We start from the raw sequence: 24,052 nt of genomic DNA, 5'->3' as shown, positions 1-24,052 counted from the left end.
CCATCATTATTATGGAAAAAGAACAACTGCCCCATACCAGGCAGAATGAGCCAGAAAACAATTTGATTTGCCAGATAGATAAGGCCATAGTGGATAGTCGTGAATTTTTACTTATTGCATTTACATAATCAAGCCTTGCTGTGGAAAATCTTGAGGTTAGACTGAGAAGTTTCATTGTAAGTATAGAGTAGTAACAAACCAACGAGTATGTGTGCTTTTATTTGGAGGAGCCTGGGTGAGACACCAAACCCATCAGAGATTTAGTTTATAGCATTTGCAGATTCTAGCCCACTTGTAGAAGTGTGCCACTGTCAACAATTTTTTCCTAACTAATTTATATGAAAGTGCAACTCAGATAATGCACTTTGTGGTTTCACTTGGCCCCAATACATCTACGAGAACAAAAATGAATTTTAACTTCATGAGAAGGAAACGTATGTGTAACAGAATCCTCCTTGGCAAGGCTGGGAAATGGATTATTTTTGTGCTGTAGCAGTCCTGATTTACAAAGTCTCTGGATTTATACAAACATGTTTTCTCCAGTTTTTTTTTTTTTCTCCATATGAGAGCACACTATAGTAGCAAAGGACTGCTGGGTATAATTCATCAGAAATAGAAAAACATGAGCTATGTGGGGCCTCCTAGAAAACTGCTAGTTTCTTGGTATAAGTGAAAGTGTTGGAGCTTTTATTTGCTTCTTAATTGCCAACCTGTGATCTGAATAGGGCTGTAATGAAGCTTTGGTGACTATTCATCTCAGGTGAGTTTAGTTAACTCGTAGTCAGTGTCATATTCTTAAATCATTACATATATGGCTTCATCACATATATAGCTAGGTTCTCTGGGGGAATCCTGGTCGCCTAAGGTTGATTTCCTCATCATTCTACATCACAGCCCCCTCACATTTTGACTTTGCTTCAATAATTATCCTCTTTCTTTTGGTTGGCATATAGGTAGACTCAAGCTAATTCCATCTTTAAAAAGCAAAATAAAGTCAAAACTTTCACTGGACCCAATCATCTTTTATAGATACTTTTATTTTCCTTCCTTTCAGAGTTCTATATGTTAAACCAGGGCCTCACACTCCAGAGTGCGCGTACACCGAGCTTTTGATGGAAATGAGAGAAGTGAAGCCTTTGGGGAGACTATAGAAAATTGTTGAGTGTGTGTCCATCAACTTCTTTCAGGGCTGATCCCTGCCATGCAAAAGTGCAGGTCCCGATGTCAGAGCTTCTCATTTTCTAAGAGAACGTGGAAATCTTATCTAAAATGTCTTAAGTGCTAAATACTACTGAACAACTAATAAGATCAAACCAAAATCAAAACCAAACACTTTCCAGGTCTGTTAAAATTGCCTACAAGCTGAATTCCCATAGGAATCACTTGCTAGTTTGGACTAGTTTGCTGTCTGTGGAATATTCTTATTGTCCTCACTTTGTCTCTTCTCACTAATTCTACAAATCATTTAAATATAGCATTATATAAACTAAACTATAAATAAAACTCCATATAAATAAAACTGCTCCTACTAAACTCACTTGTGATCTCCTAAATACCAAACCCGGTGGTTCCCTCTCTGTAGCATTTGATATTCATATTCATTCCTTTTTCCAGGTCATTTACACTGATAATACCCGCCACTCCTCAGTGACTTCCTCATTGCAAGTGGCCTCTTATTTTCCTTTACAGACTCCTTTTCTTGTACATTTTCTTAAATACTGATGTCATTAAAATTTCCATGTTCTTCTATATTATTATTAATACTATATATTAATATATATGCAGTCTCTTTTGAATGTTGTCATCTGATTCCATCACTTCATTATCTACCTGAATAACAATGACTTTTGAATGTGTATTTCCAGTTCATAACTCTTTTCTTGGTTTCTAAATTTATACTTAAATGCCTATTTATAGACATCTGTATTTTGCCTTTTCTCAAGCTGCTGTTGCTCAACTAAAGACGTTTTTCTCTTCTAAATTTTAGGTAAACAATCATTTGGTTTTGCTCAAGACTAGGGAATTTCCCAGGATAGAGGATTTTCAGTGCTAATACTGGTCCAGCCCCAGGCCAAACAAATGAACAATGATTGGTCATCCAACCTTTTCTCCATCTCGTTCTTTTCCTCACTTTTTAATTTTGATTAATGCAACAGCCAAAAAGTCAGGTCCTCAAACCAGAAAACTGAGAATCATTCTAGACGTGCATTCCCTAAATCTGGTCTTTAGAAGTTCTGTACAGCTAAGTAACAATGAAGATTTCAGGCACAACTCCAGTCTTATACCAATTGAAACAAAATATCTGAGGATGGGTTATTTGGACTGGTTTCCCAAGAAATGGTTAAACTCATTTAGGTTTCAAAAACCCTGTGATTGACATGTTCCTCTCTTGTTCTGCCCCACATGATCTATCAATAGGCAATACCATTGCTCTGTCTCTTTCTTTCCCCCATTCTTACACATATCTCCTAGATGAGGCTCGCATCATTAATATTGTTAGCATAATTTTCTCCTAGCTGATTGCCTCGATTCTACTCTCTTTTAAAAAACATCCTCTACAGGGCAGCCTGGGTGGCTCAGCGGTCTAGCACCGCCTTCAGCCCAGGGGGTGATCCTGGAGACCTGGGATCGAGTCCCATGTCAGGCTCTCTGCATGGAGCCTGCTTCTCCCTCTGCCTGTGTCTCTGCCTCTCTGTGTGTCTCATGAATAAATAAATAAAATCTTAAAAAAAAACAAACATCCTCTACATCCTCTAAAATGCTACTGTAGTGATTATTATGAAATGCAAATCTGGGGCATTTGGGTGGCTCAGTCAGTTAAGCTTCAGCTTCTTGATTTCAGCTTAGGTCACGATCTCAGGAGATTGGGCCCCATATGGGGCTCTGTCCTGGGAGTGGAGCCTGCTTAAGATTCTCTCTCTCTCTCTGCCTCTCTCTCTCCCTGCTTGCTTGCACGTGTGTGCACACTTTCTCTCTCTTAAAAAAAAAAAAAAAAAAGCAAATCTGAAACCTACTCAAAATCTCTCAATGGTTTCCTCTCTCCTATGGTTATATAATTAATAATAATCATAATTGTTATTATTTGCATGGTATATGCACCTGCTTTGGAGTTGGTTTCCCATCTGCATCCTTTACAGTGCTTTGCACATTCGTATATAGACCTGGGTACCACCATCAATCTATGTGCTTTGGATGGAACTGGATAGAATTGGCTCTGTGTTGAAAACTAGGCATGACCAATCAAATAAAACTTTCTCAAAACAACATGATTGGAAAGGCATGACACATCATCTAGATACATCTGGTCTAACCAAAACCAACACAGAATATTGCATACATGAACAAAAGAAAAAGAGGTATCTTTTTTTTGTAGTCTTGTGCCTGGAATGTGGACCTGGAGACAATGAGCTTTTAACCTAAGAATGACACCAACATATCGGAGAGAGAAGTCAAAAAGTCCCTGACAATAGCCTTTAAGTTCTTGGGTCAATCCTGAGCTGTGCTGGTGATTCATTTAGTATTTCTCAGCTCCAAATCCATACTTTTGAGTTGAGGAGACTGGGACTTGGCAAACGAACTTCAGATTCTCTGGACAGCCAATTTCCCATTGGGTTCTCCCACTGGGAGGCGCTAGAGTCAAAGTGGAAGGAAGACGGACTTCCTTCCAGTTCACTGCTCCTGAGACTGTTTCTAGCAACTGAAGACAATTCCAGTGGTAGCTTCTAATTTATTTATTTTTTAATAGATATTTTTATTGTGGTAAAATATACTTGACATAAAATGTACCATTTTTAATGATTTAAATTGTATTATTCAATAGGCTTTACAGAAAAAAACTATATAGGCATACTTTTTTTTTTTGCACTTTTATTGCACTTCATAGATACAGTGCTTTTTATAAATTGAAGGTTTGTTGCAACCCTGCATTGAGTGAGTCCATCAGTGCTGTTTTTCTAACATTTGCTCACTTCGTGTTTGTGTGTCACATTTTGGTAATTCTTGCAGTATTTAAAACCTTTTCATCATTCTACTGGTTATAGTAATCTATGATCAATGATCTTTTAAAATATTGTTTTAATTGTTTTGGGATGCCACGAACCACACTCATACAAGATGGTGAACTTCTTCTGTAAATGTGTGTGGCCTGACTCCTCCACCATCTGGCCATTTCCCCATTTCTCTCCCTCTCCTTGGGCCTCTGTATTTCCTCAGACACAACAATATTGAAATCAGGCAATTAATAACCCTACAATAGCCTCTAAGTCTTTAAGTAAAAGGAAGAACATGTGTTTCTTCCTTTAAATCAAAAGCTAGAAATGATTAAGCTTAGCGAGGAAGGCATGCCAAAAGCTGAGACAGGCCAAAAACTAGGCCTCTTGCACCGAATAGTTAGCCAGGTTGTTAATGCAAAGGAAAAGTTCTTGAAAGAAATTAAAGATGCTTTCCAGTGAATACAAAAATGATTAGAAAGTACAGCTTTTTTTTTTTTTTTATTGCTTATTGCTGATATGGAGAAAGTTTTAGTGGTCTGGATAGAAGATCAAACCAGACATATGTTCCCTTAAGCCAGAGCCTGAGGATAGAAGATATCTGGGTTAACTTAGCATCCCTCTTTGCTTCTACCATCAGAGTAACCAATTCCCTGAAGTAAATACTTTTGATTTAAACTGCCTAATGCGGTCTCCATTTTTATGTCTGGACCTTGACTGGTTTAGGAACTAACATCTCTCTCTCTTTTGCTTACGGCATTTTGGGTTGTGTTTCTTGTCTCTTGTGATTAAAAAAGTGTTAAATAATATATTATTGCTTCTGCTTTTCGCTCTGCCTAGAATAGTGTTGCTTTTATTGTCCATCTGGAAAATTGTCAATAATTCTTTGAGATTCAGTTTAAGCATTATGTTTTCTACCACTGTCTCTTCATGCCTGTCTCCTGGCATCACACCAATGCTATTATACTCTTTCAGCCAGAGGTATATACTTATTTCTCTTTCTTCATAGAAAATCTTCTGAATGTTGAATTTTCTTATTGTATGACAGTGCATCAGGTATTAGATGAATATTTTCTTCTTAAGATTTTATTTGCCTATTTGAGAAAGAGACAGCATAGAAGAGAAGGCATGAGTAGAGGGTAGTTTGTGTTGGAGGAGAGGAACAGAGAGAGGGAGAAGCCGACTCCCCACTGAGCAGGGAGCCTGATGTGGGGGTTGATCCCAGGATCCTGGGAACATGACCTAAGCCAAAGGCAGATGCTTAACTGACTGACCTACCCCTGGATGAGTCTTATGATAATTTATAGATATTTCTTTATATCTGAAATCCCTTAATGCTTTCATTTGTATATTTTACCTAGTAGAGATATGATTCACATAAACATATTTCATAAAGCATATTACATTCCTTGTTTTTTCAAAGAAAGATGTAGTGTCTTAAACACTGATACTGAAAATTTTTTTCACACTTACAAAGTTTTTGTGTGCTATCAAAGTATAGAATTCTCCCTTTTAGTATTTTGCAGCTTATTTTACTGTCCTAAGGACTTCTGCTAAATTCAGTCATGAGAGCATAGGTTCCATAATTTGACTCCCATAATTTGACTCCCATGGACTTCACCTGTATTCTAGATTTTTAAGTATCATTTTAATTTTGACTGTATTTCAGAAGATCTCAAAGCTGTTTGTAGATTTGCCATTTATAATTACCTCTGAAAAAAAATCCATTGAAAGTAGATTATATCCATCTGATCTCTCAACTACTCTAATATCTCTAAGTTTTATTTTAAAGTTACCATAAATAATAACACACATTTTATCCTGCATTGTTAATGTATTTAGTACCATTTGATTAAAAACTTGATAACACATGGTCCTTTATATCATCAAGGAAATGTTCTGAAGGACCTATTGATAAAGGTATGTCAAATGAGATGTTCCTTTCTTTTTTTATTGTAAAATTACATAATTATAAACCAGTGAGATCATATATCAGTATAAGATTGCTTGAATTTTATAAATGTAAATCAATTTGGAATATAGATCTCCAAATCCTGATAGTGTTTCTGTGGCTCTGAAGTTCTGTTGTAATGTCTTGGGGCTGCCCTCTTCAGACACCCTCCGGGAACGTATCGCTATGTCTCATCTCTGTAGAGGAAATCCACTAAAGGTGTTGCAGATTTACTGTAGTAGAGACACCACTAATTAATTAATTAATCTGCTAATTCATGAATTCACTTTTTGAGTGCCAGCCGTATGCCATAACTGTATATGCACTGATGGTATAGACAATGAAGTGAGGATCGTTTTGTGGGATGGAAGTACAAGGTGATGATATACACAGAGCAGTTAGGAAGCATTGGATCAAGGCAACTCAGCTTTGTTTCTGGGGAAGAAGAGGGCAAGTTACGTAAGAAAACATTAGTACCGGGTTACTAAATCTCGGGCCATTTAAACATTATTTTGCCCAGTCAGATACTTCACCAATGTGGCTAGCAATGGATAAGGAGAATTTCATACTATGGAAAGTAAACATTTAGAAAAGAATTTGGAAAACTAGAGCAGTACAATGTTAGTACCTGTTAACCTTAATATGGTCTGATTACTCTGAGGATCCCATGGATCTTCATTACAGCAAGTCATGTTTGCTGTGCTTCCACTGGGGCCTACTCATCTGATGGTCAACCGTAGCCACTGGAATCTCATCTGTCCTATAAACATAAGCTTGTTACTAGTAAATAATTTGATGTCGCTAAACTTCACAGTTCTGCTGAAACTACCACCATTGCAATCTACTAAAAAGTCTAAAATACCCATTTTGGAACTTTTAGTTTATATTTGATAAGAATAGAGTTTACTCACATCACTATTATATGTTCTCTGGAGCCAGTGATATTTCAAAATCTCATGTTATTTTAGTGCAGTCTGATTTTTTTTATTACTAGTGAGAATAATAAAGTAGCATGGCATAGTGTATGATTTTTAGAACTTTGCATTTCACAGTTCAGTAAAACTAAAAAAAATAGAGGCATATAGTCTTAATGATGTATAATTTTAGTTAAAAAAAGACGTTAGAAACATCTACCATCTACTCTCACTACTGCTTTAAAATAAAAAAAATATATATTTATCCCTAAAATGTGCACGACTGCTAAACTTTAAAAATATAAACATATTTTACTTATAGAAAAACTCTCTGATTATATAATTTTCTTGATATTTCCAGTTTAGAGAAGATTTTTGTATCACTGAGCACTAGTACTGTGTAGGCCTGGCTTTGGAACCGATGATGTGGGGAATGACTTTGAAATTGGGAAGGGAGAAGAAATGGGCAGGAAATATCAGAAAGGGAGACAGCACATAAAGACTCCTAACTCTGGGAAACAAACTAGGGGTGGTGGAAGGGGAGGAGGGTGGAGGGTGGGAGTGAATGGGTGATGGGCACTGAGGGGGGCACTTGACGGGATGAGCACTGGGTGTTATTCTGTATGTTGGCAAATTGAACACCAATAAAAAATAAATTTATTATTATTAAAAAAATAAAGATTCCTGGGTTTATGGAAAAAAAGAAAAAGAAATTGGACATGGGTTTGTATCTCAGTTGTGTCATTTTCTAGTTGTTTGAACTTGGTTAATGAATTTAACTTCCCTGAACTTGTCTCTTTACCTGTAAATAAGGAATAATTACCTGCTTTACCCCTATTACAGGGTTATTGGAAATATTAAGAGGGCTAATACATGTGAAAAAAATTACCAGCCAATTAATGTTATAAAATATAATTTAAAAAAATCTGTTGGGGACCCTGAGGGAATTACAAACATTCCTTTCTTCCCACTGTGAAGGAGGAAGAAGAAAGGAAGGGAGCTAAAAATTACTGAGTGCCTTTTAGATTTCAGAAACAGATATAGCTGCTTTTCATTTCTTTTACTCATCACAACAAAGCTAAACATTACATAATTTATTTTACTTTTTCAAGATTTATTTATTTATTTTAGATAGAGAGAAAGAGAGCACACGCATGCGTGTACAAGCACCAGTGAAGGGAGAGACAGAAGGAGAGAATCTCAGGCAGGCTCCATGCCCAGTGCAGAGCCAAATGTGGGCCTCAATCTCTGCCTTGAGATCATGACCTGAGCTAAAATCAAGAGTCAGATGCTTAATCAACAGAGCCATCCAGGCACCCCTACATACATTTTACAGCTGGAAAAAAAAATCATGAAGCTCAGAGAGTTCAACAATTTGCCCTAATTACACAGCTGATGAAAGGCGAAATTAGGAATTCATTCAAAACATGTTCAACTTTCACTATTTCATGCTCCTGTGAAAGAAGAAACTCAGTATCTCCCGTGTTGTCAAAAAACATAATCATTCTTTTTAGCTTTTAAAAGTATGAAATGTTAATTTTGGGGTTAGCTTATTGCAGTAAGGCCACAGTCAAGGACAAATTCTGTCAGTGTAGTTTATCCTTTAGGCATTAAATTCCTGGATTACATTCAGAAACCCTCTCCTTTATTATAATTAACTGCCAAATTAACTTTCATGATGAATAATTTAACACAATTATTCACATGTACTTCAGGAAGATTCTTACAAAGAAAATTAGGCAATACCATGACATTTAAAAAAAGTTTTCACAACTGCTTTTTGGAACTGAAACAAAGTAATAATATAGTCTTGGAAACTAATCATGTAATTTTAAATTTAGGAACCATTTCTAAAATGACACTGTATTACCAAGTATAAGAATGGCATATGAAACAAATTATGGAATTATTTAAGTGCATCTATGTGCTATTTCATGTTTCTAATAATAAAGACAGTATATTTGGGGCCAGGTTCATAAAGTCTTGGAATATTTTCAAATGATTTTTTCACTTTCCCAACATATAAAGAATTTTAAGTTATAAGAAAATGCACCTTATTCCTACACATTTAAGAAATAAAAGGACTGAATTTTATCCAGTTTCAATTAATTTTTAAAACTTACAAATCAGTTGTTTGAGTGTCATGTGAGTCTTTAAGCTACCGGATACATTTGGTGGACCTCAGATTTTCAAGATACTGTTTATGCTATGTTAAACATGACAAAATAAAAAGTAGATGGAAGTTGGGAGGGGAAAGCAGGTATCCGGATTCACTGCAAAAAAATAGTATTTTTGCGTGTTTTCTTTGTGGACCTCCAGTAAATATCACAACTAGAGAAAATTCTTATTTCTTTTATATCCATTTTTTAGTGAGTGGTGCAGGGTGAAGACTAGGTAACTGTCCATATCTGGAAGGAATCTTGGTATTCAGAATCACAGAAAAGTATTTTCTGTGTCTAAAGTTTCCATTTTGTAAGACTTCAGCTATTACAAAAGTCAGTTATGAGGAATTGAAAAGAAAATAAAGGTATTATAAGTGAAGTGGTGACTTAGCAGTGTTTATGTTTCTTTGCTCTGGGCCATCTGTGTACATGGCTTTAACAGAAGAGAACAATCAGATGTGTGTTAGGTAGGAAACTAGGCCTATTAGATATCTCCTGTGGCCTCTGGAGCATCACTGGCACTACTCAGCTGAGGCACACTATCTGTGTAAATTGTTGGGATGTAAAAATAGCAAATGTCAATGTGCTCCTTTTCTTTCTTGTCTTAACCTTCATGTGTTGATTCTGAAAAATCATTACTAAGCTATATTTGCTACCTTTGTATGGTTTCTCAGAAACCTAGACGGAGGATCTAGAGATAAGTAGCAAGCAATTTCATTCTTGACTTCCCACTGAGTTTTGCTATTGCAGCTGAAATGGTATGTGACCTCTGTACTGCCGAGTCACAGCAGGGTAACTTGAAAGGACTAGGAATTTGGCTGAAGTTAACACTTCAACCCTTGAACATTCTGGTTATTATTTATATAAGACCAAGTATACACAACTGTTATTGGCTGAGCACAGACTGATATTTTTCCCCCTTTGCCTTTTTTTTTTTTTTTGCACCTTCAGTTCAGATAAGATTTACTCTTTGTGCAAGAATACTATCTTAAAGTAGCCTTGCCTCAATTTATCCATTTTCCTCTGGAAATCATTTCTTTCTGGCTATACCAAGAAGTCAGAACACTTTGTTATTTCTATTAAATGCCCTTGGCTTACATTTTATCACATGGGATCCTTGAGGAAGAGAAGCGTGTGTTCTTTGTTACTAGTATCCACAGAATTTGTATTACATTTTGGAATTTTTAGATACTTGAAAAATAATGGAAGGTTAATTTTTTGATTTGTATGTCTCTATATTTACATGAGTGCTGAATATCATCCTCTATTTCAAGCAATAATACTTACATATTATTATGATGAATATAAACAACAGCTAATAGTTCTTGGTCATTTTATGTCAAGTGTTGTATTTGTGCACATGCATCACCTAGGGATCTTGTTAAAATGCAGATTATGAATTAGTACGCCTGAGACAGGTCCGAGATTTTGCATTTTTAACAAATACCTAGGTGACCCTGATATTGCTGGTTAAGGATCCCACAACCATATCCAGTAGGTACTCATTTTTCATATGAGGAAATTATTAATTTTTTTAAGATTTATTCATGAGAGACACGCAGAAAGACAGTCAGAGACACAGGCAGAGGGAGAAGCAGACTCCCTGCAGGAAGCCCGATGCAGGACTCGAACCCTGGACCCCAGATCACTCCCTGGGCTAAAGGCAGACGCTCAACTGCTGAGCCACTCAGGTGTCCCTCAGATGAGGAAATTAAAGTTGAAGTAACTTGCCCAATGTCATACAATTAGAATTCAGCAGAGTTGAGATTCAATATACTTTCTATTTATTGCCAACATCCATCCTTAAAGCAGTGCTTCCAAATCTTATCTGTAGGGAAGGACCTGTTTTTCTCCTCCCAAACTATTACGGTCCAAAGATTTTATAAAGTACAGTATAAATGAATACTAGAGAAATGAAATGCAAGCTTGTATGTTTTATTTTTAGACTCAAAAGATGTAAAATTACACTGGTACTATAAAAATTTCTAAACATTTACTCCCAATTTCCAAATTTTTTCATAGCATATGAGTAACAATTCTATGACCAGCAGTGACCCTTGAGGATACTTTGAGTAGCATTACTCTAAACTATTATCATATTCGGGAAACCAGGGCTTTTTTGAAAGCAATCTCTATGACCAACAAGGGGCTTGAACACAACCCTGAGATCAAGAGTCTTGTGTTTTACCCACTGACCCAGCCAAGTGCCTCAAGAAGGCAGGATTTTTCAATATACTTGTTGAGTCAATGGAAATGACAGTGGTAGTTTTTTAAATTAAAAAATATTACTTTAGATTTATTTATTTATTTATTTATTTATTTTAAAAATTTTTTAAAAATTTATTTATTTATGATAGTCACAGAGAGAGAGAGAGAGGCAGAGACATAGGCAGAGGGAGAAGCAGGCTCCATGCACCGGGAGCCCAAAGTGGGATTCGATCCCAGGTCCCCAGGATCACGCCCTGGGCCAAAGGCAGGCGCCAAACCGCTGTGCCACCCAAGGATCCCTTACTTTAGATTTAATACATGGATTTTGCTTAAGAAAAAAAGAGAAAAAAACAACAAGAAAAGCTGAAATTAAAACGTAATTCTACATTTTCTGGAATTTTAAATGAAATCTTACAGATCAGTCTTAGGATTTAAGAAGACTTTTGCTCTAATAAGCAAAAGTGAATTGATCTTTTTATCTTGTCTCCAGTTATTTAGAGAAAGTAATTTTTTTTATAAAAGATTGCTATTTATTTCTTAATTCACTTGAATATTTATATCTTCTAGCTTTTTTCTGTTCATGTGTAGTGGCATTAGGTACCTCATCTTTGGCTCTGAGTGTAGAATCAGGCAGAGGTTATGTCAATATTTTTTTCTATCATTACATAAGAAAAATAACAATGTGTTATTTATCGATTTTAAACATTCCTCCCTTCTTCAGCAATCTGGGAAGAAAATACAAGATAAAGCAGCACTACTTGTGAACACATTATCCTTCTCATGGATCAGTATGGAGAATGTCAGGTCTTTCTCATTTAATCTCATTCATCTGGAATGTTTGCATATCTTTTTAAGAATAGAATCTGCCACAGTTTCAGAATTGTCTTATCCAGAATCATTTAAAATCAATCTCTTTTTAGGGAGGATGATTAGCTTTAGTTCCTTCATGGTGTTTAAGCTTCTGCTGAAGTCCTAAGATTATTTTCTCTTGTGACTGTTGATCTAGCACCTGAGATCCAATATTTTGTGTTTGACATAATGTTAATATTTTCGTCTACCTGCTAAATATAGTCAAATTGCAATGTTAAGCAACTTAAAACTTTGTTCCTTTGTTCAGAATGTTTAACTTTCCTCCACTATGTAAAAACCACAGTATAATTGCTCTGAATCTATACAAAGGAGCCGAGGAATTAAAAATCCCCCAAAGGCTGCAGTAATATTGTCTAGGAAATAAATGTATAATAAATTGACTAATACCTGAAATTGTGCCATGATATCCTAAGGGAATCTATATATCAGATATGCAGAAAGAATTACTTAGTTTTCTTAAAATCTTTCTTTTCAAGAGTCAGTCTCACATAGCAAACCTAGACAGACCTGGTTTGCACATTGGTTCTGTTGCTAGAAGCTCCCTGGACTTAAACAAATTGCTTAATTTCTTTAATTAATTAATTATTTATTTTTGTGCTCTCAACTCTAAAATGGAACTAATAATACATCCACCTCATAGTTGTTTGGGGATTACCTGAGATAGCATATGAACAGAATCTAGCATGTGTAAGGTGTTCAACAGTATTTGTTTCTTTCCTTTAAATTCTATTTTTGAGGGGGACATGCATGGAGAAGCCACATGGACAGTTTTGTATCCAGGAACAGTATCTGTGAAACAATAACTTTATATAAGACTAATTCTTTATTGTTTGTGTGGTGGGGTGTTTTATACCTATGTCTGTATCGATATTTCTATGTCTATTCCTACAGCTGTATCTATATTCAACTCCATTTCACCTTATATCTTTATTAATCATCTATACCCATATATCTGATATATTCATATCTATCATCATCTATCAGTTTATCTATTGTTTTGATTATTTTTCCACAGTGAGGATGTAACATTTACTCATATTCCAAACCAAATGTGCAAAGAAAATGTAATTTTTTGCCTCTATAACAGGTGTAATCCTCCTCTTTCCCTTTAACTCCATGATTGTTAAATTGGAAGAACTTTAAACATATCAATTAACAGTGTCACTGTTTTTTTTTTTTTTTCTGGTTAAAATAGTGTTCTGTGGGTGACTTGATCTCCTTTAGGCAAATGCTTGGCTTTTCATATTCCCCAATAATCTGCTTGTATGCCAAATGATACCTGGGTACAGAGTGGGGGGCTATATGATTTGGGCTGGTGGGGAAAAAAAGAATGGTATATCCTGAATTCCCCATCTCTCTTGTGGGTAGCTTATGGTCTGGTATCTCTGCTTTTTTTTTTTTTTTTTTTTTTTTTTTTGAGTAATGAGTGGCAACTATGGCCAAAGCTTGTGTTTCTATCCTCACTACAAGTTATGATCCCTCAAAGTGTGTAGGAGGGTGTGTTCCCTTACCAGGGTACATGGGAACATCTAAATCATTAACATGCCTTGAGCAGGCCATGAGGACACAGAGTACCACATAGACTCTTTTTTTCAGATAACTTTTTCTGCCAAAGGTGTACTAGTCATATACCATGATGGACATAAAAATGAACTAGTTGCTAGACTTCTTCAAGAGACCTTTAGCTTCCCCAGATATGCTAACAGTGGTTGTGATGTTTTTTGGCCACCCCTGTATATAATTGGATAGGAATACTACCCATTTGCAGCTTAGTCATGAGAAGTAGAAAAATGAGAATCCCTAAATCTATCTTTTTATCATACTTTTCTCTCACCTATCTTCTTATATTCCTATTGAGAAAGGGGGAAGAAAGGGACCAATTCTCTATTTCCTCTTCTTTTCTAATCCAACTCCCTTCATTTCATATCCATGACTTCCTTCCATGGGTTCAGGGAAGAAGGGGTATCATTATGGAGATTTGGTATATATTATAAATAATTCCAAAAATGTTGGGATAGGTAGATACCCATAAGGCCATCAATCTCCTTTGAAAGGGAAAAATGATGACTGAGGCTAGATTTATGTAACCCTCTCTATATTACTTCAGAACATTTAATGACCTAGGAATTGGTTATAAGTAAAAGCATCACCATAAGGGAATTTATCTGTAAGTACTACTTTAATCTCTGGCAAATGGTATGATGGATAGCTCTTCTCAGTGGATGTGTCCTTTTCATCCATAATTTAGCCAGTATTGTTATGTAGCCCCCAAATGCCTGGAACTATTGTATAACTTCAGCTTAAAAAATTAAATCAGTGTTATTGATGTATCTTTCACAAAGATTTCTTAACTGAAGAATTCGATGATTGAGGCAGATTCATGCATTATCACAGTGATGAGACTAAGTTCAGACTACTATTTCATTTATGGAACATGTGGGGGCCATACTTTATGTATCATCATGGATATTTAGTATGCGTAGATTTTTTCCCAAAGACATGAAAAATACATTGTCATAGTTATTTATTTTTTTCAATAAAAGAGCTGTTGAATATTACTAAAGACAAAGCAATGGACTGCGGCTACATAGATAAATTTTAAAAATTTCCCTACCCTTCTCTTGAACATACAGCCAAGCAAAATAATTAAGTATGCAAATAAATAATTTAATAGAATGTCTTCTTGTATATCTTTAACATACTTACCAGTTTCTTTAAAGTCCTTGTCCCACAACCCTAACAAGATATTTATCTCTGTTTCTGTTTTTATTGACTATCTTTTCTCTATGTTAATAATAATTAATTAATAATTTAATAATGTTGCTCATTATTAAATGGGTGACATTCTCTTACATCTTGTAATTTTTATTGCATGCTTGACACTATAGGGTGAAAGAATAGTAGATACTGAAGTGAATATTTACTCCCAGAAAAAGGAATGCCTCTCCTTTTGTTTGGTTGCCAGTTTGGGGAGGGGATGAATCAATATAATACGCAGGTAAGTTGTATTTAGGCTTTGTTGCACCTTTGCTTACATTTAGATCACCATTTGCTTCAAATATTTTGAGAGCAGAATTGAGATTTCTCTTTTAGCAGGGCTTAGAGTCTGATCTATCAGGTGATTACTTTATGCTGCATTGCTAACTAAGAAACTTTCTGCAGCGTGCAGTTCCCTTTCTGTCTTGTTGACCAGCTCCAAACTGTTGGAGAATGTCTAAAAGTTCAGAGTGGCATTTCTCTCAGATCTTCTGCTCAGGTTTTAGCCTTCAGATGGCTGCTGAAGTGCACTTCACAATGAGGTCTGAGTGCTTTGAGAGGGATTTCTATGAACTCTCCTGCCTTGCTCTCCGTTTTTAGTGAGCTGTAATAAACATAAGGAAGTGTTAACAGAGTTATCATGGCACAGAGCTGATGGGCTGGCAAGACCTTAATGTGTGACACATGAGCTGGCCCTTGAAAGACAAATAGGATTTGGATGGAGAGAAGTGGTGATAGAAGGACCCTAATCAACATGCCTTAACATTTAGATTGATATTGATAGATCTACTTTACCTTATAACAGCATCAGGAAAACTGATCCTTAGCTTGTGTACTTTTCTTTTACTTTATTTATAAAAAGGCAAAATTATATCATCAGGAGTATACTATTTTATATATTATTTTGTGACAAAATCTAATTTTTGACTGACATAAAAATACACATTTTAACCAACACCTTCTTTCTAATTGCATTTTCTTTAGACTCAATGAGATCATCATTGTGTTTTGATAGCAATAGCACAAGGTGGCCCAGAAGTAATCACAAGCAATATTTGAGAAGTATTTTACTCTATTTCAGAGGCTAATATAAATGTTTTATAGGAATGATCTCTTTTAGGGGATCCCTGGGTGGCTCAGCGGTTTAGTTCCTGCCTTCCAGCCAGGCGTGATCCTGGAGTCCTGGGATCGAGTCCTATATCGGGCTCCCTGTGTGGACCCTGCTTCTCCCTCTGCCTGTGTCTCTGCGCCTCTCTCTCTGTGTGTCTCTCATGAATAAATAAATAAAAATCTAAAAAAAATTAAAAAGAGGAATGATCTCTTTTAGAACAACCTTTGGACATAGGAACTGTAATGTCATTTCATGGATAAGGACATTAAGACTTACAGTAGTTACATGACTTATTCAAGGTGATATGTTTAGCAATTGCTGGAGCCTGGGTCCTAACAAGTTTATTTAATCCTGCAGTCAGAGATATTAATCACTCCTTTTTGCCAGTAGAACGAGATAAAATCAGCAAGTCCTAACACCTGTGGAGTATCTCACCTGTGATCTAATAATGAAAATGGCACTGATGATAGAAAATCAAAGATTTGAGCCTAAGTGCTATGATCCTGCTATCAACCTTGTGTATTACACATTATCTCTTGCTAGGTATTTATATAGTGTTTGATAAAAATGATAGTTAACTTGCTTCACTTTCTGCTGTTCTACATTTACTTGTTTAGCACTAGCTAATCTATTTTAATCATCTAATTCTGTACTTTTCCTTTTCCTTGAAGTATGAAAGACCATTTAGAGTCCCATACCTCAAGAGTATGTTTTCAAAATACTTAAAATGTTTAATTAAAAGAGTTAGTTAAGAAATATGAAAATGCTTCCTCGAAATAGGATTAATAGAAATATTTTTCTTTAATTTACACATTCAAATTTTACTTATTAAATATTCATGGTAAGTTGAAAAGTAAAATAACAATCCATGCATATTTATGTATGTATATATTTATATATGTATTTATACATGTATATATTTATAGTTTATATTTTCCTGAGTCATAAGTTGAAATGGCAAATCTTGGAATAATTCTAGAGGACTAGAACCTGTTTTTGTGTATATTTGGTTTGACATTTAGCATTCAATTATTGATTTTTTATAAGCTGCCATCTGTGTCTACTCGAATGGCTTTCTTCATATGTAATGTTTTGAACCCTGCACATATTGAAGTCAGAGTTATTTTTTAAAAGTTCATCATGTCGCTTTCCTATTTTCAGCATTTTTGTAGTTTCTCAGGTTTAGTATGATATCCAAAGTCTTTACCATCACCTGCCAGATCTTATATCAGCTAGACTCTCTGACCTTATTTCTCAAAGATTTTATATATTTGAGAGAGAGAGAGAGAGAAAGAGAGAGATAGAGAATATTTCAAGTGAACTGACTCCACACTGAGCATGGAGCCTGACATAGAGCTCAATATCACAACCCTGAGATCATGACCTGAGCAAATCAAGAGTCAATTTTTTTAAAGATTTTATTTATTTACTCATGAGAGACACACACAGAGAAGCAGAGACATAGGCAGAAGGAGAAGCAGATTCCCCATGGGGAGCCTGTTGTGGGACTCAGTCCCAGGACCCTGGGATCATGACCTGAGCCAAAGGCAGACACTCAACCACTGAACCACCAAGGTGCCGCAAGAGTCAAATGTTTAACCAACTGAGCCAGCCAGGCACCCCTGACCTTATTTCTGACCCCCATGATTCTCACTCATTTTGCCCAACTAACTAGTTTACTTGTTGCTCTTTCAACATTATAAGAAAGATTCAATGTCAGGAAATTATAGATGTTCTTCCATTGTTATGGAATGCTTGTTTCCCAGATTACCACATGGTTTACATCCTGACTTCTTTCTTGTCTCTACTTAAGTAACATCTCCTCTGTGGAAACTTTTATGAATATATGAAGTAGCATCCCTCTTTCTCTATCTTTACATACTGCTCCTACAGTACTGGGACCCACACTCTTGCTAGAAGTCTTAGCTCTCTAGAAATTCCACTGGCTTGGATACTCCTTCCACCTTGAAATCAAACTTCCCTATATTTGAGAGGAGCCTGGTCTTTAACTGGGGATTCATTTCTAGCAATTGCTCACGTTTAGTGCTTACTGCCTAAATTCTTTTCCAGATGGGATGGGAGCTGAGGGAGTAATAAAATGTGTTAGAAATGGAGGAATTTTTCACTTCAAGCTGAGAAAGGCTACAAATTAACAGGGCTGAGGAGAATGTAGCAGAGTTCAAAAAACCTAACCAAAACTGAGGGATAACAACAACAACAACAAAACATATATCAAGGCCAAGAGTACAAGGATATAAACATAAGAGTGAGATAGGTAAGGGTGAGGACAGACAATTGAAAGTTAATGAAGTAGAGTCTGGGGAAAATGCCTAGAAATTCATGCTAGTTTGCTGATATAAGTAAGTGTCAGTTATGGTGTGGGGGACCCCAAGACAAAAAGTGCCAGGAATATGTATTATCCAGTGCAGTGTTCAGGGTTTAAAATATTGTCATCACAATGATATTGTACAGTTTACAGATGGAGAAAGTATAATGGAAAAACAATAAGCAATTCTATCTTATGTCAATGCTCTGGACATGATATTATGCTTTGTGGGTGAGGTATGATTTGAATTGGGCCTTGAATGTTGGATAATAGTTGCAGGCAAGAGTAGTAGTGAGATGAGAAAAGATGTACCCAGGCCATGAAAGAATATTATCAAAGCTTGAATGTAGGGACTTGGGGGACATGTTAGAGGAATAGAAAGGGGCTTTTTATCCCATCTTATTAATGTCAGATTAAATTCAATGTGTATAAAATTAAACAAATCTTAGCTGTATTTTGGTCCATATCCTAGGGCACATGTGAAGGTTATATCAGATACAAAACCTGAATACCAACTTCTGCCAATTACTGAATTACCAAGAGGAACAAAAATTGTAAGGTTTTTCTGACTCTAATCACCAATTCAGTAAGCACTTGGGTATAGTTAGTTTATATGGACAAACATTTATTGAGCTCCTATGTGATAGGTAGTGTATTCAATGATGGGGTTATGAAGATAAGTAAGACCTAGTCCCTAAAGGGACATCGTAGTGGGAGAGATAGAAAGGTAGATAATTAAAATACAGCCTTTTACACATAATGGCATGTGCTCACCACTATTGATATTTTCCGTACAGCTGCAATTATTATTCAAACCAATAAGGAATTGATTGTTAAAGAAAAGTACCTCTGATTTCTAGATTTTTTTTGTATTTGTTTCAGCAAGAAAATGTACATTTTTTGTTTACATTATACATGTTTAGACTTTAAAGAGAATTTACAGATACTAAGGGGTATTTTATGAATTGGGCATCAAATGTATTTTTTAAGTTAAAGAGAAATAGAGGCAATCATAATAGAATATGCTGTTATATATAAATAAAGATTTCTTTGGCTGAATTCCTATCCTTTGTCTTAGGTCATCATATTCTGAGTTTTTACTGTGCATCTCTCAATTTCACAGGCTTTGTTTCACATATCTCTTGGAAGCACAGTGATTTATTTTTTTGTTGTAGCCTGAGTGTTTGCCTACTATCTCGTGTGTTTGAGTTAGCATAAAATGGACAATTGGATCCAGACATAAGTCTCCTACAGGTCAGTGTTTCTAAGTGGCATCAAAGTCAGAAAAACAAACAATAGTTTGATTTTTTTAGAAGACCTTATTTGAGAGAAGCCAATATTTTTAGAACCCTCTTGATTGAATTAATATTTATATGTACAAGTAAGAATTTGATCCTAGGAACAACAATAATGAAAATCAGAAACTATGATTCTATAATAATTTCTACTTTGTGTCTGATAAATTGAGCATAGCAATAATAAGGATGTGGTGTCAAGTACTTTAGCTTCTTGACAGAGGCACACGTATTTGAAGTTAATGAGGAATGGGATACAGGCATAGGCATGGCTTACATTCTATAGGAGAAACCACAAAATTTTACAGTTTTCTGTCACTAAGGGTTTTATCTTCATATCTGTCTAAACCATCCGAGAATACGAAGCTCATTCTTTTTTCACAGAATAAATCATTACTTGCCACATTTACTGCTGTACTTTGCTGAAGTCCAACTTGATGGACTATAAAAACGAGAGTGATTTATTCTTAATATATTTTAAATGAAGCAATAATCATTGCAAGCCATAAACATACATAGGCTATTTTCTTCTGGTGAACATATGTCAAATCAGCGGAAGAGGGAGCGAAAAAAGTTAGATGTACCTAAGATGAGTAGAGCCACTCAAAAGGTACTGAGTGTAATGTGTTCATACTGTACTAGGTACTATATACCAAAAAAGAAGAATTAGGTGGGAATTTTAATAGTGTTGATATTTTCAGAAGGCAAGACTGAGGACAAACCACATATCTTATGATATTTGATTTCAGTTATCTGGAAGACCATACCCTAAGCAGGGAGATACATTGTTGTAGAGTAGAGAGATTACTAAGCTTTAAGTCAGGACATAGAGGCTAATTTTGTTCTGGTATTAATATATGTTTTTAATTTAGGCAATGGGCTTTAAAAAATTTTTAGTTTTGTCCTCTATACAATGGCCTACTTTATGTATGTTCTTTAAGGCCTGACTCTGTAATCCATAGGTTCTTTCTCTAGTTCCACGGAGGAAAAAATAAGAGAAACAGAATTTACATGATAAAATATAGGAAGTTAGAAAATAAGACACATTTTCTAGTGATGAAAGAGAACTCATTATTGGAAGTGCTTTTAAGAGAAGTCAAGATGCCATTGTTTCAGCAGATAAGTGATAATGTTTGGCTTTCTACACTGCCTAAATTACTGCCTGAAAACTGTAGGGACAGATGATTTCCATGGGCTTCTTTCAGCCTTCTTCTTTTTCTTTTTTTGAAGATTTTATTTATTTATTCATGAGAGATACACAGAGAGAGGCAGACACAGGCAGAGGGAGAAGCAGGCTCCCCGCAGGGAGCCTGATGCGGGGACTCTATCCTAGGGCTAAAGGCAGACACTCAACCACTGAGCCACCCAGGTGCCCCTTCTTTCAGCCTTCTGAATCACTTCCTAGATTGCCAGCTTTGAAGTGTCAGAGAAACAAAGGTGGATTTTTGTTCAAGAGAGCAAGACAGATTTTATCCAGACTGTTGCAGTAGGGGAGACAGACTTCAGTATAAAAAGCTCAAAACTACTGAAACAAACGATGGGAAGCTTTTTAAAATGCTATGGGATGCTAAAGGAAACATACTGAGGGATGTTAGGTAGAGGAGGTTGGTCACTTTGGTCGGGCCATTGTGTCTGCTAAGTGGCATTTATTGTAGGCTCCTACCCTCCCACAGAGGCTCTAGCCTTCTTGATTACATTTCAAAGCGATGACTCCTAAGTCCCTGAGAAAGACATTTCTGGGTTGTAGAAGATGCATCTCTAAGGGATAGAGAGAGGATTTACCATAGTGTATTTTCTAAAGTAAATGCTCTGAGATAAAGGAGGTCAGGTACTAAAGTCAGGTTTTGGCTAGAAGAAACAGTAAATTCTTTTGGCAACACTGAGCTTTCTCAGGTAGATATTTTAAGGGGCTTGTAGTTGTCATCCTAGGGACATGACCTTGAGCTGATAAAAGCTATGCTGGAGTTGGTCAAGTGCCTTAGTATGTGAGAGAAGGAAGTAGATGCAGTCATCTGTGCTGAGAATCTGTGCAGCGAGTCTGCAATTCTCAAAAGATAAACTGTAAAATTACACTGTTAGCTTTCAGGGTAAATATATTTTCCCTCCATGTTGTTGAAAAGCTCCCTCATCAGAACTACAACTGTCTTCCTGTATCTTAGTTTTTATTTTTGCAACTCACTTGGTTACCAAAATGTTGGAAAATTAGGGAACAGCCTTGTTAGAACTGCTGAAACACACCTTGTCTAATGCATGTCCCCACTAGGTGGCACTCTAATCATAGAACTACCATTTTAAAAATCAATAATATCGACTTTATATATGAAAAATTCCACTTACTTTCTGTCTTAAAATTGTTTTCCCCTTACCACTCAAATGAAAAGCCTAGCTCTCAGAACACTTGAATTTTTTATATGTAGTTTTAGAAAATTGTCAAGTTCAGTTATTTTGTTGGGTATTCAATAATTTATAAGACCCTTTTATACATCATATAACAAGAAGCAAAATTCAATAAATACATGGGTGTTATGAAATATTAGTTTACGTTTAGTTGGTTCAGTTTGGTTGTCGTAAAGCAAATTTTACACTTTTTAGACTCTATAGTGTGATGAAGTAGTGTAAAAATTTTAAAGTGTTTCAAAAACATAAGCGAGGTGTGAAGGGAAATGCTATTGCTGTGAAATAAGCCAGAAAAACGGGCTTTTTGCATCCCCATTCCTATATCTTTATGTATTTGTTGCTTATAACAATGGGTATATTTAATGGAAATAAAGAGGTTTTAAAACACCCTCTGTAAAAATCTCTTTTAAAAATCTTAGTTCCAAAGATGGGTAATTGTCCTCTCCTCTGCTTGATCTTTCAGTAGCCGGGGTTTCACTAAAGAACAATGGATTGCTTACATATGTATTTATTAGTCAATAGCAGGAAGCTTTTAAAAGTAGAATGCAAAATGACATTTCCGTTCCTAGAATGACCAAAAAGATGGAAACCAAAACTAAATTTACCTGTGGTTTAGCTTAATTGCTCTAGGAGGAAAAAAAAAATTAAATAAAGTATGTATTACAAAAATGATTCTTTTTCAGTAATAAAACAAAAGCTTTATAGTCAAATAGCAGAGAACCCAATATTTAGGGTTGGTTTTCAACAGGAACAATAATCCAAATTAAGAATAAAACAAAATAGGAAATGTCAAGAACATTGTACATTTTCTTTTATAAATTTGATACCTGAAAAACAGGACTTTCTATACATTGTTAAATTTTGTAAGATTTTTAAAAATTGGAATATGAATGCATCCTGAGGAACATTATCTGATTTTAAAATGTAGATTAGGGGATCCCTGGGTGGCTCAAGTAGTTTAGCACCTACCTGCCTTCGGCCCAGGGCGTGATCCTGGGGTCCTGGGATGGAGTCCCACATCAGGCTCCCTGCATGGAGCCTGCTTCTCCCTCTGCCTGTGCCTCTGCCTCTCTCTCTCTCTCCCTATGTCTCTCATGAATAAATAAATAGAATCTTTAAAAAAAATAAAATAAAATGCAGATTAAAAAGGCAGATAACTTAGGAAAAAAAAATTCTTTGTAAAAGGATTAATTTCACCCTCCTGGAATAATTTACCCCTCCCTCTTTGTTTTGTTAATATTTAAAATTTCTTATTAAAATATATAATCTCCTTGGCTAAGTCCAGTGTATGTTATGTAGTAGTTATCTGATAAATGTGTGAATAAATTGATGAATAAATATTGTATGAAGAGACATTAACTTACACAGCTATGAAAACAAATGATTAAAATTTATAATGTAGTTGAAAGAATAAAAAATTATCTTCCAAGTAACCAAATAGCTTTAATATTCCTTCTTAACTTGACTAAACTTCAGAAAGCTTTCTTCCTGATTGTAGGCACCTGACTTTCTTTTTCTTAGAGCATTCGCTTTAAAAAACTTGGTATTGTCAATTCTTTCTCTGTCTCTTAGATATAAGTCTTCTTTCAGCCTGTAGCCCGGTTTACAACCAAAGAGTGTTCTTTAGCCTGGACCTGGGAACCATCCCTTTGAAATGTAATCATCAAGAAAGATGGCTCCTCTACTACCCAGTCTCTGTGTAAGCCTAATTTAGGTAAGTGCCAAACAGCAACACTGAGGGGCCCGGATCCCACTGATCACCTCCCCACCAGAGTCCTTTCTTCAGTACTTTTCCATTGGCTTACCCCAGTGCTTAAAAACTATCCCTTTTCTTTTTGTTTCATAGAATTGAGTTCAATCCCTCTACTCTATGATAGTAGTCTTGAATTAAGTCTTCCTTGTGTAATTTTCTTTGACACTAGTTTCATTTTTAAGAATCAAATAGGTATTGGAACAATAAATGTACTATACTATGCTATACGAGATCACAATGGTGATCATGTGGGCCAGAGTTATACCTCTAAAAGCAGTATCAGGGATGTTTCTGTTGTTTTTATGAATATGTCTCAAAT

The 24,052-nt window shown here is 35.6% G+C and overlaps 1 long non-coding RNA gene across 1 annotated transcript in view; it reads left to right on the top strand.

Moving 5' to 3' along the window:
- Positions 1–23,685, top strand: part of LOC140602188 (uncharacterized) — a 130,697-nt gene extending 107,012 nt beyond the window's left edge. Inside the window, exon 5 of the long non-coding RNA XR_012005157.1 lies at positions 23,553–23,685. This is a non-coding gene — a long non-coding RNA (uncharacterized lncRNA). The remainder of the gene's footprint in view (positions 1–23,552) is intronic.
- The last annotated feature ends 367 nt before the right edge of the window (positions 23,686–24,052 follow it).

This window comes from Canis lupus, chromosome 13, assembly GCF_048164855.1.
Source record: "Canis lupus baileyi chromosome 13, mCanLup2.hap1, whole genome shotgun sequence".
NCBI classification, from domain to species: domain Eukaryota; kingdom Metazoa; phylum Chordata; class Mammalia; order Carnivora; family Canidae; genus Canis; species Canis lupus.
The sequence above is the reverse complement of the archived record's forward strand: the minus strand, read 5'-3'. Positions and strand labels throughout refer to the sequence as shown.